The sequence below is a fragment of the Montipora capricornis genome, chromosome 5 (assembly GCF_036669925.1).
Source record: "Montipora capricornis isolate CH-2021 chromosome 5, ASM3666992v2, whole genome shotgun sequence".
In the NCBI taxonomy this organism is placed as follows: domain Eukaryota; kingdom Metazoa; phylum Cnidaria; class Anthozoa; order Scleractinia; family Acroporidae; genus Montipora; species Montipora capricornis.
In genome coordinates this window covers 26,254,478-26,266,977 of record NC_090887.1, presented here as the reverse complement: position 1 = coordinate 26,266,977, position 12,500 = coordinate 26,254,478, and the positions used below count along the sequence as shown (strand labels likewise).

At 39.7% G+C, this 12,500-nt stretch overlaps 1 non-coding gene across 1 annotated transcript; it reads right to left on the bottom strand.

The window, feature by feature from the left end:
• Positions 1-1,254: 1,254 nt before the first annotated feature.
• Positions 1,255-1,327, bottom strand: Trnat-ugu (transfer RNA threonine (anticodon UGU)). Its single transcript has one exon. It is a non-coding gene; the product is annotated as a tRNA-Thr (tRNA).
• Positions 1,328-12,500: the final 11,173 nt, after the last annotated feature.

The window sequence follows — 12,500 nt, the reverse complement described above, 5'->3', positions numbered from 1 at the left end:
CGTTGGACCAGTAAGAAGTTCACCCCAGTGTTTTCCCTCAGTATTTATATACAACTGGATTTGTCAAAAGGTGCCTGCAGAAATTTTGGAAACAAGCCAATTCTGCTGCCGTCACAAAGTAAAACAAGCCACTCTCCCCACCCTTGTGCTTTAATCACACAACTGCCAATCACCCAGCCACGCCACACTGTGGGTTTACTCTAATTGGTGATCAAAAGCAAACTATCATTCAGGCTTACACTAGTCCAGGAAAAATTGCCAAGGCATCCTACACCGTAAAGTCTAACTTATAACAAGGCCACAAACTCTAACTGCAGTCAAAGTCCCAAAGCAGCCACCCTCCCAACCCCTGTGCTTTGGTCACACAACTCAGAGTCACCCAGCCAGTGTTAGAACTGTCCCTGGGCTGTTTGGCAAAGCAGGCCTTGACGGCAAGCCCCCTCAATTTTCAGCGGCCACACGGGCTACGCCTGTGCTCAAGCGAAAACTCCAGCGGCTACCTTTTAGCTAATATATATATATATATAGGAAGTTACAGGAAACTAAACACCTGCCCTGAGCGGGATTTGATCATGACCCCACGTCCCCCTGATCACCAGTCGGGTGTGATGACCACTACGCTATCAGGACAACCATGCTTCATTATCACATAACAGGACAACCATGCTTCATTAAAAATGAAGCCGAAAATGGACAACTTTATAGTTTTTAAACCAAACGTTGTCCATTTTCGGGATCATTTTCAACCAGTTTTATCATCTACCGAATCTTTGTGATCTTTTTGGTTGGCATCTTTGTTGGCTCAGGAAGCACTGATAACCGTATAATATAATTATAATTGTGTAAGTTTAAGCGGGAAAATAACAACAACTGCCTCATTTACCTTTGGATCCCCAACCTATTCCCTTATTCCCCTATTCCCATACCACTAGGCCACTGAACCAACCCCGCCATTCAGCCGAATTGGAAGGACCATTATATGGCAAGCTCTGAGGAGAATCGCACATTTTCTGCAGTGAGGATCGCGTCACTATGCTCAAGTTGATCAGCGATTCACAGTGAATTTCCCCCTATATATGAAATAATTGTGTAAGTTTGAGCGGGGAAACAGCAACAACTAACTGCCTCATTTACCTTTGGATCACCAACCTACCTATTCCCTTCGGAAAGCGTTTTTACAGTGATTTCTGACAAGTATTAATTAGTAGTGTATGATGGAAACAGAAATCGATACAACAAAGGAAATGAGTGAAAAGGTGTTCACCCGGGAATCGAACCCGGATCTCCTGATTACAAGTCAGATGCCTTACCACTAGGCCACTGAACCAACCTCGCCATTCAACCGAAATGGAAGGACCTTTATATGGCAAACTGTGAGGAGAATCGCACATTTTCTGCAGGGAGGATGCCGTCACTATGCTCAAGTTGGTCAACGATTCACCGTGAATTTCCCCGTATATATGAAATATATATATATATATTTTTTTTTTTTCTTTTGGGGGTCAGCTTTATATGAAGATTAAGTTCTTCCCTTTTGTCACCCTATTTTCATTTACTTATACATTCTTCCAGTTGTATATATATGCAAATAAAGTTGTTATAAATAAATAAATATGATGATAATTGTGATGATAAAGATAACAATACTAATATGAAATCAACAATACTAAAAATATGGTAAACGCTTGTTACAGAAGAATGAAAGCTTTTTCATAACCAAATGCAGTTTATAGAAATAAAGCTTCTTCCTGCGGCATTGATCAATAAAATTCTCTGACCATTCACTAAAATTAAAACAAAACAAACCAAAAAGAAAAAAAAGCAAAAAAAAAAACACTCGAGTTGTGAAGTGGTCTTGCGCATTATTCGGAATCAGTTGACATTCTTGATAATCTGAAAGGTCTCTAATTCGGAGACGTACTGTTTGAGAGATAGAAAATCATTACTCGTGTCAAACATGCAAATTACGAGTTTCTTCAACAAAGTGTTATCAATTACCGTTAAGATTTCATTTAAACAAATTAAATGTGAGTCACTATTAAGTAACTCAAACAAATCTCTGTGGAGTGACCAGGGGCGTAGCTATATAATTTCGTGACAGTTTATGTGGAGCAATGAACTTACAGCTCTAGTAGACTTGTGAGTCCTGAAAACATCGTTTCTTGGAGTTGAGTTATTTTATTGTCATCAAGACGTCTAGAAATAAAAGTATAAGAAACCTTCTTGAAAGCTAAGTTAACGTAGCACTTCTTTATCTTAATACTACTCTTAAAAGAATATTTAGAAAATTTAATTAAACGAGAACAGTGATATTCATCCCGGATTAGCTTTTATTAAGGGTCATTCGCTGAGAGTAAGATTTATCGAAATTGGCTTAGTCCCCATCAGCATCAGGAAAGTGTTTTATTTTAAAGCAAGTTTTGCGGGAAATTTGAGGGTCCATGAACAGCACGCTTAAAACAAAAATAACAGAACCCTCCAAAGAAGCTTATGAACGAAAAAAACGTAAATCACATAACAACAGACAAACTCGGCTAACTCAATGTTGTACCCAATTCTAATTCTTTGGAAATTTATATGTTAGGAAAAAACTGCGCCCTCGGCCTTCATCCTCGGGCCCTACTCGAGACCCAGGGCACAGTTTTTTTTCCTATCTGGACCGACCTTGGCCGGTAAATAACTTTTTTTTCTATGGCCAGGAAGCAGGTGAAAAATAATTGTTGCCTGATCTCGCACTGTCTCCAGTTTTATATTAATCTGTTTTACTTAAATGCCAAAGCATACTTGTTTTATCGGCACCGATAGAAAATGGACAGTTATCTCTTTTTGGTTGGGTTGAGACATTGAATCAATGGGAGGGAGGTGGGACGAAGGAAAACAGAATTGAAAAAATGGCCCCTACAAATCAAAATCAGTTTGCAAATGTAATCTAGCCGCAAACATACTTTTAAACTTGTTTATTATCCATATAGAAAATCACATTTTTCTCTTTGTTTTCTAAAAATCTGTTACTATTTACTACTGCTTTCACGAGAAAGCCATTGAAATGACAGTTGAGAAATCTCAATTGTCAGCTATCAAATGACAAGTTCAAAGACGCACGCACAAAAATTTTAAAAGTTGTCGCTTGCACAGTAAATTTTACACTTTTAAACGGATAAAAGTTCCCTCAATTGTGACACTAAACAGTAAGACCCTGATAAAGTTGACGTCGATCAATGTTCTTAAGCGGAATCAGAATCATCGGATATTGCAGCAAGACGTTTACACTGCTTGGAAACCGGAGGTTTGTTTGAACTCTCTACGCTTGTGTTAGGTGCACTGTTAGAGGTAAAATTAAAAGTGCAATATTTCCGAATTTTTAATAATAATAATAATAATAATAATAGTAATAATAATGATAATGATAATGATAATGATAATAATAATAGCACAAGGTGTTGCATGGGTGATCTATTCCAGTTCCAGTTGTCAATATGCTTCGTTAACTGGTCAATAAAGTCACGACCAATTTTACCGTAGGGGACTAAGAAGGTGTTTTTTCTCCATGTTGTTACTTCGTTGTATGCTCCATCAATCGTAGCAGTGCTGATTGTTATCATTCTCCCGTCGGAATTTCGGCCCCAGTTAACCGATGCTGGCAAGTTGACAGTCGTATAATTGGGTAAACACTCAGGAACATCATCAGACACATCCGGCGAATCGCCCATTGTAATTCTGCTTTCCTCTGGGATTTGCTGCGGTCCTATGCTATGCAAATTTGGGCCCCTTGTTGGTGAATTGCCATTTCCACTTTCTCTGTTTTGGTTGTTTTGACTTTCATTTTCAATGTTTTCCTGACTAGAATATTCTTTTGTGGATGTGATATTCCCCAAATCCTCGACACTTCTTTCTCTAATGGATAGAACTGTTCCATTATTTCTCTTTTTCTCTAGCCTCGCTGCCTGGTCCCGTAGGTTTTGGCTCTTCAATTGTAGATTCTTGTACCCCATATCATCCCACAACTCCCTCATAACGTCAATATATTTTCTTTTCCTTCCATTTTCGTTGCAAAGAGGATTCTCTGAAAAAACAAGTTCCTGCGCTTTTTTCTTGCATTCCAAAACATCCTTGTTCATCTGCTCTGTCCATTTTACTTTCGCCTTCCTCGCCTGATTTGACATTCCACTTCCACAGCTATCACGATAGCTGATCAATAATAATAATAGTTATAATAGCAAAGTGTCAATGGGTTAAGCACAAGAGCACTAATTGGGGACACCAACGAAGTTAACTCAAATCAAATCAAATATTGGTTTTTGAGGAAAGGGAAAAAGTACCCGAAGAAAAACCTCTTGGAACAGAGAAGAGAACCAGAATCGAACCCGGACCACCTGCGTAGAAGGCGAGTGCTTTCACCACTGCGCCTCCCCTGCCTCGCCTTCAAACATAAAATTCAAAAGAATATTTACTCTTGAACAAGGCCAAAAGGGCCAATTTGCAATCAAACAAAAGAATACTAAAATGGAAGCCATTTTGCAATAAGGTGTATTGAGTTAACCCATCTGGTCTATTGGCTATTTTTCCCTCAGAACCTGGTGTAAAAATAAACACTTTTCTGACGCTGATGGGGACAAACCTGATACCAGAGTCTCACTCTTGGCTAATTAATGGACTCTTGGCCCTACTAAATTCTATAATTAAACAATAGCAGTGCAAATAATCGTACTGGATGTCCTCAAATGAGTCCTTTAACGACTGAGTGCGGTCAAATCAATTCCATCAGCCATCTATCGCAGAAATTTCACGAGATCACTATGCATGCGCACAATCAGTCATACCATGTTATGCTCCGCCATCTTTGCATGACCGGTAAAGCATTCGGGAAAAAAAAAACAATAACAATAACAATACGATTCTCCTCATTATCCGTTTAGTTACACAACAGTCCTCTGCTTTTCTTTATACAACGCTGTTGCGAAAAACCTTTACCTGGTTTGCGAGGCAAGCCTAAGTTCTAAAACTTTTCGAGTTCGCGATGACATCGAACCCGTCTTCACTCAAGGACCTCAAGGTTATTATCAGCGAGTCGGAGAGCAATCCCATGGCGCCGCCGGGGAAATCACTTGAAAGTATTTCTACAGCGAATAGTTTCAATGCTCCCAATAGGGATAAAACAGAGTCTCCAGAGAGGACCAACAAAAACAGTCGTCGATGACGATTCGACAAAGAGACCAAAGATCACCAAAAGGAATCAACAAGCTCAACCACAAGATTGACCAGCTAACGCATGTTGTCAAGAATTTTGCGCCGGTTATTAGAGAGCTAAAAACAGCTTACGATGCCTCCTTTGGTGACGATTCTGAGACGATGCGGGTAAAGAGAACGGCGAAGCCGAAGGATTTATTCGGGATTGTCATGGGCATATGTTTGCTTGTCACGGTGAACGTGGTACATTCATGTAACTCGCTTGATAAACTTCACTTCGAAGGAGACTGCAATCGTCAACTGGATACGGACAAATTCATCATTACCTGTGGTCTTACTTTTCTTGAGGTGATGTTGGACGGAAAATTGTTGTTAATTATTATTTGACCTGGCTGCAAGGGAAATCCATCAGTTTGGTCACGAAAAAGCGAAGACGGCAGAGCTACAGTGTTAAAAATTGCAACGAATTACGCAATGTGTTTAATGTTAATTTCTACGTCATCATAGTCGCCAATTTAAAACCTCAACAGTCATATTCAGCTTACAGACAAGATAATAATCAATACTGAGAGTTTGACCGCTTGCTTTAGAACAATCTGAGAGCGAAATAGAGTGTAAAGATGACTTAATTTGAATATTTTTACAATTTGCATCATAATTTGTTTATCACCTGCTGTCAAAATACGACTTTCCCCAAGTTAGTTTTCTAACATTTACGAACTATAATAAATCGCTGTTGCAAATTCAGTGACGGAAAAAATAGTACTTTAGGGAAAAATGCGAAAATAGATGCGCTCGTTTTTGTCGTTTTCCAAAACGGCCGACACCTTACATAGGAAAGGCAACATTTTTTCCTTCTTCATAAAAAACAAAGCAGTTTTGAAACATCCTTTAGTAATCAGAGGTATAGGTGTCCTTTCTGGTGGAACTTCATTAGAACTGACTCACATCTATGCGAGAGGTAGACACATATAAGTTACCCATTTTGAGTATCAAAACATGGGCTTATTGTTGTCATGATAAATGGAGGTTACCATAGCAACGGTAACTCAGCTGGCCCAAATATGGTTGTTTTCGTTTATATTCCCGGGAAACATATCTCCACACAAAAAAAGAAGGGTGAGTTTAAGAACTCCACTTCCAACTTTGCGTGACTTTCTCAGAGAACTGTTCTTAACTTGGTTTGGGCGTTTCATTTTCTTAGCACGGTGCATTTAGAACGCTTTGCATACTATAAAGCCATCTTGAAAATATTGCCTAAAATAATATAAAATATGCTTTAACATATTATTCCACCGTTTAAGAGGTCGCCATCCCGGCGACAAAAGAAGGTAGTAACTGAAGGAAGCGAAAATGAGCAGCATCATTTTGTTAAAAGATTTTTTTTTTGTTTTTTTTTTGCAAGTAACATCTAAGAAGTCTCTGAATGAGGTTAACTGATCTATATTCCATAGAAGGGTAATAATCAGCAGCGCCATTTAACCACCAAACAATACTAACTTGAAAAGGGAAAGACAACTTGCAACGAACTCGAGCAGTATTCAAGGCAGGAGTGCCTTGAAATCCACGGCATTTCTCTACCTCAGAAAGAAAGGGGTATTGAAGAAAATACCATCGAACTAGTTCTCAAAATCGGAGATATGATGGGTGTTTCAGTGCGTCCTGAGGATATTTCGGTCAGCCATCGTATTCCAACCAGCTAGAAATATCAGGGAAGGAGATCTGCTCCTGCTATTATACTGAACTTTACCCGGCGTGATACAAAGGAGATATTCTATCGTGGGCGAAAAGAGCTGAGAGCCTTGACAACTAAAGACTTTGGCTTTTCAGACGAGAATATTATCTTTATAAATGAGTGTCTAACTGAAGTAAATAAAGAACTCTTTACTGCCACACTTAAAGTAAAGAATGATCACAGTTATGATCACATTTGGACCTTAAATGGAAGGATTTATTTGCGGAGGGACCGAGACAGCTCCGCTATACTCATAAAAATCAAGAAGAACTTGACCAAGTTAAAGAGATAAGTACTGATAATGTTATACCACCACATACTGTTCTAAACGTATAGGGGCTAGCTCTCCTTCTACCCAGAGTGAACTGTCTGATAAGGTCACTGAACTTAAGAACTTACTGATTTTAAATGTAAGTTCTCCTTTTTCCGCTATGCCACACCTTACAAATATTGATGTAGATCATAATATGCCCTCTGATCAGAACTTTAACTATTATACTACACATGAATTTCATTCCAATTATGACATAAATGACTTCTCAACACATTCGAAGTCATTTGCTGCTTTACACTGCAATATTAGAAGTTTGCAGTGTAATCTTGAGAATTTTGTTCATTTGTTATCTGAATTGCAGCTTCCTTTTTCAGGGATAGGGACTTTTGGAAATTAAGTTTAAGGTTGATAAGGATACCATAACAAATGTTAATATTCCAGGTTAAAATTCTATTTCAAAGCCAAGCCTCTCAAATGCAGGGGGTGTTGGCTTATCTATAAACAATAATTTAACTTTTACTGTTCTACCAGAACTATCAATTACAAATGTGGATTTTGAAGCTCTTTGGATATAGATTAATTGTGACGGTCAATCCAATCTAATCTGTGGAGTTATATGTAGACACCCAAATGGAAATTTTGATAATTTTTATGGTTTATATTAACAAGATAATTGAAAACATACATCTCCAAAATAAGTATTCCCTCATAATGGGTGACTTCAATATCAATCTCTTGAATTCTTGCAAGCCATCAGATGATTTCATTAATTCCCTTGCTTCCTTCTTTTACGAACCTCACAGTTTAAAACCCTCCAGTATAACTGGTCACACTGCTACTCTAATTGATAACATTTTCTTGAATTCTATTGAGCATTTTACTATCAGTGGGAATATAGTTTATGATCTTACTGACCACTTGGCTAATTTCATTATTCTGAGTAATCTTAGTTCTCTCCCTTCTAATATAAAAATATGTAAAAGGGACTGCTCTAATTTTAACCCATCGACCTAAATCAGTGAGTTGCAATCTATAGACTGGCATAGTATTTTAAATTCTGACTCTGATCAATCTAACATGTTCTGCTCATTCTACTCTACACTTTCTGATATAGTAGATAAACACATTCCTCTGAAACAATTATCTAAGAAAGAATTAAAATTTCAGTCCAAGCCATGGATAACTCAAGGAATAAAAGTGTCTATACAAGTAAAAAATAAGTTTTGTAAAAATATATTTAAGACCAAATCTTACTATTTTCACTCCAAGTTTAAACTTTATAGGAATAAATTAAACCATCTAAAACTAAGCAAAAACAATATTATAGTAATTCTTTTTTAAAATACATTAAAGATAGTAAGAGAATTTGGACTGGTATTAAACATATTATCCATCTTAAGCCTCCAACAAGTCATATAGCCATTAAAATTATTACCAACAGTAATGTCATAACTGATAATCATATGATTGCCGATAAGTTAAATAACTTTTTTCCTAATATCGGAAAGGACCTTGCTTTCTCAATACCAAATGTTGAAATGTCCCCTTTAGAGTAGTTAAAAACTCCTCCCTGCAATAGCTTTTCTATTTCTCCTATAACAGCAGAAGAAATTGAAAACGAAATTACCAAACTGAAATATAGCAAAGCCACTGGTCCTTTTAGTATACCTGTCACCATTCTCAAAATTTTGAAAACTGTTATATCTAAGCCTTGAGAGGTTTTGTTCAATGCCTCCTTTGAGACTGGTATAGTTCCAGGTAGTTTTAAATTAGCAAATGTAATTCCAATCTATAAAAAGGATCCCAGAACTGTCTGTCCAATTATCTACCAATTTCCTTGTTGCCTGTTTTTAATAAATGGCCTTAGTCAGACAGGAGGTATACTGGACAATCTCAATGCCACTGGTGAAGATGATGCTCAGCATGTCAGTAAAATGGTGTGGCGTAAAGCTCAAGAAGTCAAAGTGTGCCATTATGCAACCCAAAATTGAGTATTTTGCCTTTATAGTAGATCGCCATGGAATCCATCCATTGCAAGCTAAGGTTAAAGCTATAAGGGAAGTGCAAGAGCCCCAAAATAAAACTGAATTACAATCTTTTCTGGGTTTGGTCAATTACTACCGGAAATTTATCCAAACATGTCTACCCTGGCAAGTCCGCTCAACAAGCTGCTGGCCAAGGACACACCATGCTGTTGGAATCAAGAGTGCGCCAAATCGTTTCAGGATCTAAAGGACACTCTGACCTCATCACGTGTGTTACCCACTACAATCCTAAGTTGGAAGTGCAGCTACCAACTGATGCATCACCACACGGGCTGGGAGCAGCCATCCCCCATATCACCGCAGATGGAGAGGAGCGTCCAATCACTTACGCCTCGCCGTCATTGACCCCTGCAGAGACAAACTACTCGGTGATAGAGAAGGAAGCATTGGCCATTATTTTCGCAATTCCCAAGTTCCAACAGTTTCTGTATGGTCGTCGTTTCACGTTGTTGACAGACCACCAGCCCCTGACGTTGCTGTTTGGTCCAAAGAAAGGGATACCTGCCATAGCGGCATCGTGCTTAAAAAGATGGGCTATCCAGCTGTCAGCATACCAATATGATATCAAATACCGGTCCTCCAAACAAAATGCAAAAGCAGACGCGTTTTCCAGGCTGCAGTGTGGGACCTCCACTGAAGACTCGCCAGGTGAAGAAGAGGCTAAGGAAGTGAACAGGTTTCAAGTAGCTAGAATACCTGTAGATGCCAGACTTCTATGTGAAGAAACGTCACGTGATCCAACACTGTCACGAGTGGCACATTTCACTCTAAATGGATGGCCGGGGAAGGTAGAGGTTCCAGATAACCTGAAAAGTTATTACCTCAAAAGAAATGAGCTCACTGTGGAGGAAGGATGATTGTTGAGAGGAACACGAGTGGTGATCCCAGCAAATTATCAAGAATCGGTGTTGGCAGACCTACTCTTAAACCATCCTGGAATTGTGCGGATGAAGGCGTTAGCGCGGTTACATGTTTGGTGGCCGTCACTGGATTCTGACATTGAATAGTTAGTGAGCAGCTGTGAGATTTGTCAAACCTATCACGGTAAAAGCACCAGTTACTTCTGACAACCCTTGGATTTGGCCACACCGCCCTTGGCAAAGAGTGCATGTAGACTTCTGTGGTTCATTCCAAGGTGGATCTTGTTTGGTGATCATCAAATGGTTGGAGTTCCTGCGCATGTCCAGTACAACTGCTGAAGCAACCATAAACGCCTTGCGCACTGTGTTTGCTGCACATGGCCTCCCAGAGGAATTGGTTACAGATAATGGGGCGCAATTTATTGCACAGGAGTGCAGAGATTTCCTCAGAAGTAAGAAAATTAAGCACATATTGAGTGCTCCGTATCACCCAGCTTCCAATGGCGAAGCAGAAAGGGCAGTAAAAACTTTCAAACAATCGATGAAAGCTGCTAAGGGAGATCCAGGGACCCAAGATCAGAAGATAACGTCATTCTTGCTAAGTTATCGCACCACGCCGCACACCACTACCGGATATACACCAGCAGAATTGCTAATGAATCGCAGACTACGCACCAGATTAGACCTGCTACGTCCAGACCTGAGGAAGAAAGTCGCTAAGCCATCTAGTTTTCAGCTAAGAGCACCAAAGAGGCAGCTGAGCGTTGGAGATCCTAGGAAGAGTGATGATATCAAAGTTAGGCCCGATGACCTACTGCGTACAAGTAGAAGATTTCATCTGGAAGCGACACATCGACCAACTGAAAGATTTGTCGGGAACTAAGATACAACCAGAGGCAGGAGAGAGAAGAGAAGAGCTGCCTTTACAACCCGGTCAAGTTCAACCAGCTGCAGAGCCATTTGTGGCAAAGGAGTATCCCTACTCACCTCCTCAAGCTAAGGATTACCCCAGATCACCTCCTCAAGCGAAGTTCGAGCAGACCCAGACCCAAGATCCTGTGTTATGTATGTTAATTGGTTCTCTCTTGTCACGTGATTTTTACCATGTGCGCTCCTCACGTGTGTATTTTCAGTATCCGCCATTAAACGATATCAGTTGTGATTGCAAGTTTGAATGAGGCCTAACACTACTGTGAAGTTTTTGTACCCAATTATTCCATCAGGGATCAACCCTAGTATTGGAATTGGGCCCACACAAGGACAGAGAAAAACTCTGACCAGGGTGGGACCTGAACCCACGACCTTCGGATTAGATCACCGCTGCTCTACCGACTGAGCTACAAGGCCAGAACGGGAGCCGGCCATGGGTTCAGGTCCCACCCTGTTCAGAGTTTTTCTCTGTCCTTGTGTGGGCCCAATTCCAATACTAGGGTTGATCCCTGATGGAATAATTGGGTACAAAAACTTCACAGTAGTGTTAGGCCTCATTCGAACTTGCAATCATTACTCCAAATGCTACTGAAGGACAACAACTAGTGGATATCAGTTGTGTTTATTGGTATCTAGTCGGTTGCTATTCTCCCTCAAACACCACAGTTAAAAAGGGCACGGGTTTTTCCTGATAAAAATATAAACGTGAGTGTTCCATGCAAGGGAACAAGTTGAGCCGACATCCGTGAAGAAGCAAGAAAACAGTTCACCATGAAAATAACGAAATTTCTTTTTCTAACCTGGCGGTTAGAAGTTCAACAGGCGACGTCGTATGGCGGAAGAGATCTGTCTATTGTGGCTATTGTGGGAACCAACTGTAGTCATAAAAGGATCTCTGGTACTGTGTTCAGTATTGCTTGTAGCATTATCAAAGTGTAGAAGAAGGGACTGGCATGTGAGACTGGAATCAGCTAGAATAATTGTCACCTCATGTGAGGCGGACGACAGTAAATTATATGTGGCGTGACAAAATTGGGCACGGGATGGTTTGTAAAGACATAATATGAATACATCTTTATCTTTAGAGATGATGATAGTGGAAGGAAATCTCGATGATGCTGCATGTGACGAATATAGAAGAAAACCGGTTCTCGCTTCTTTTTGTGTAGACCCTAATTCGGGTACACTTTCTGCTCTATGACGTGTCAACTTAATGCAAACATCTTTGTATGCAATAATGAGTGTCTTCAAGGGCACCCAGCCAGCAAATTAAGACAAAAGCCTTTAAGAGACATTTCTGGGCCCCTAGAAATGTACAACGACTGTTCAAAGATATGTTTTTATCAGTTAGAAGAATTCGTAAGGGACTACTTTTCCCTGGTTGCGAATCTTTTAGGCATGTTTTACTAAAGAAATACATAGCTGTTTCACAACGTAGAATCGACATTCGTAGAACAGTTATCTCTCCC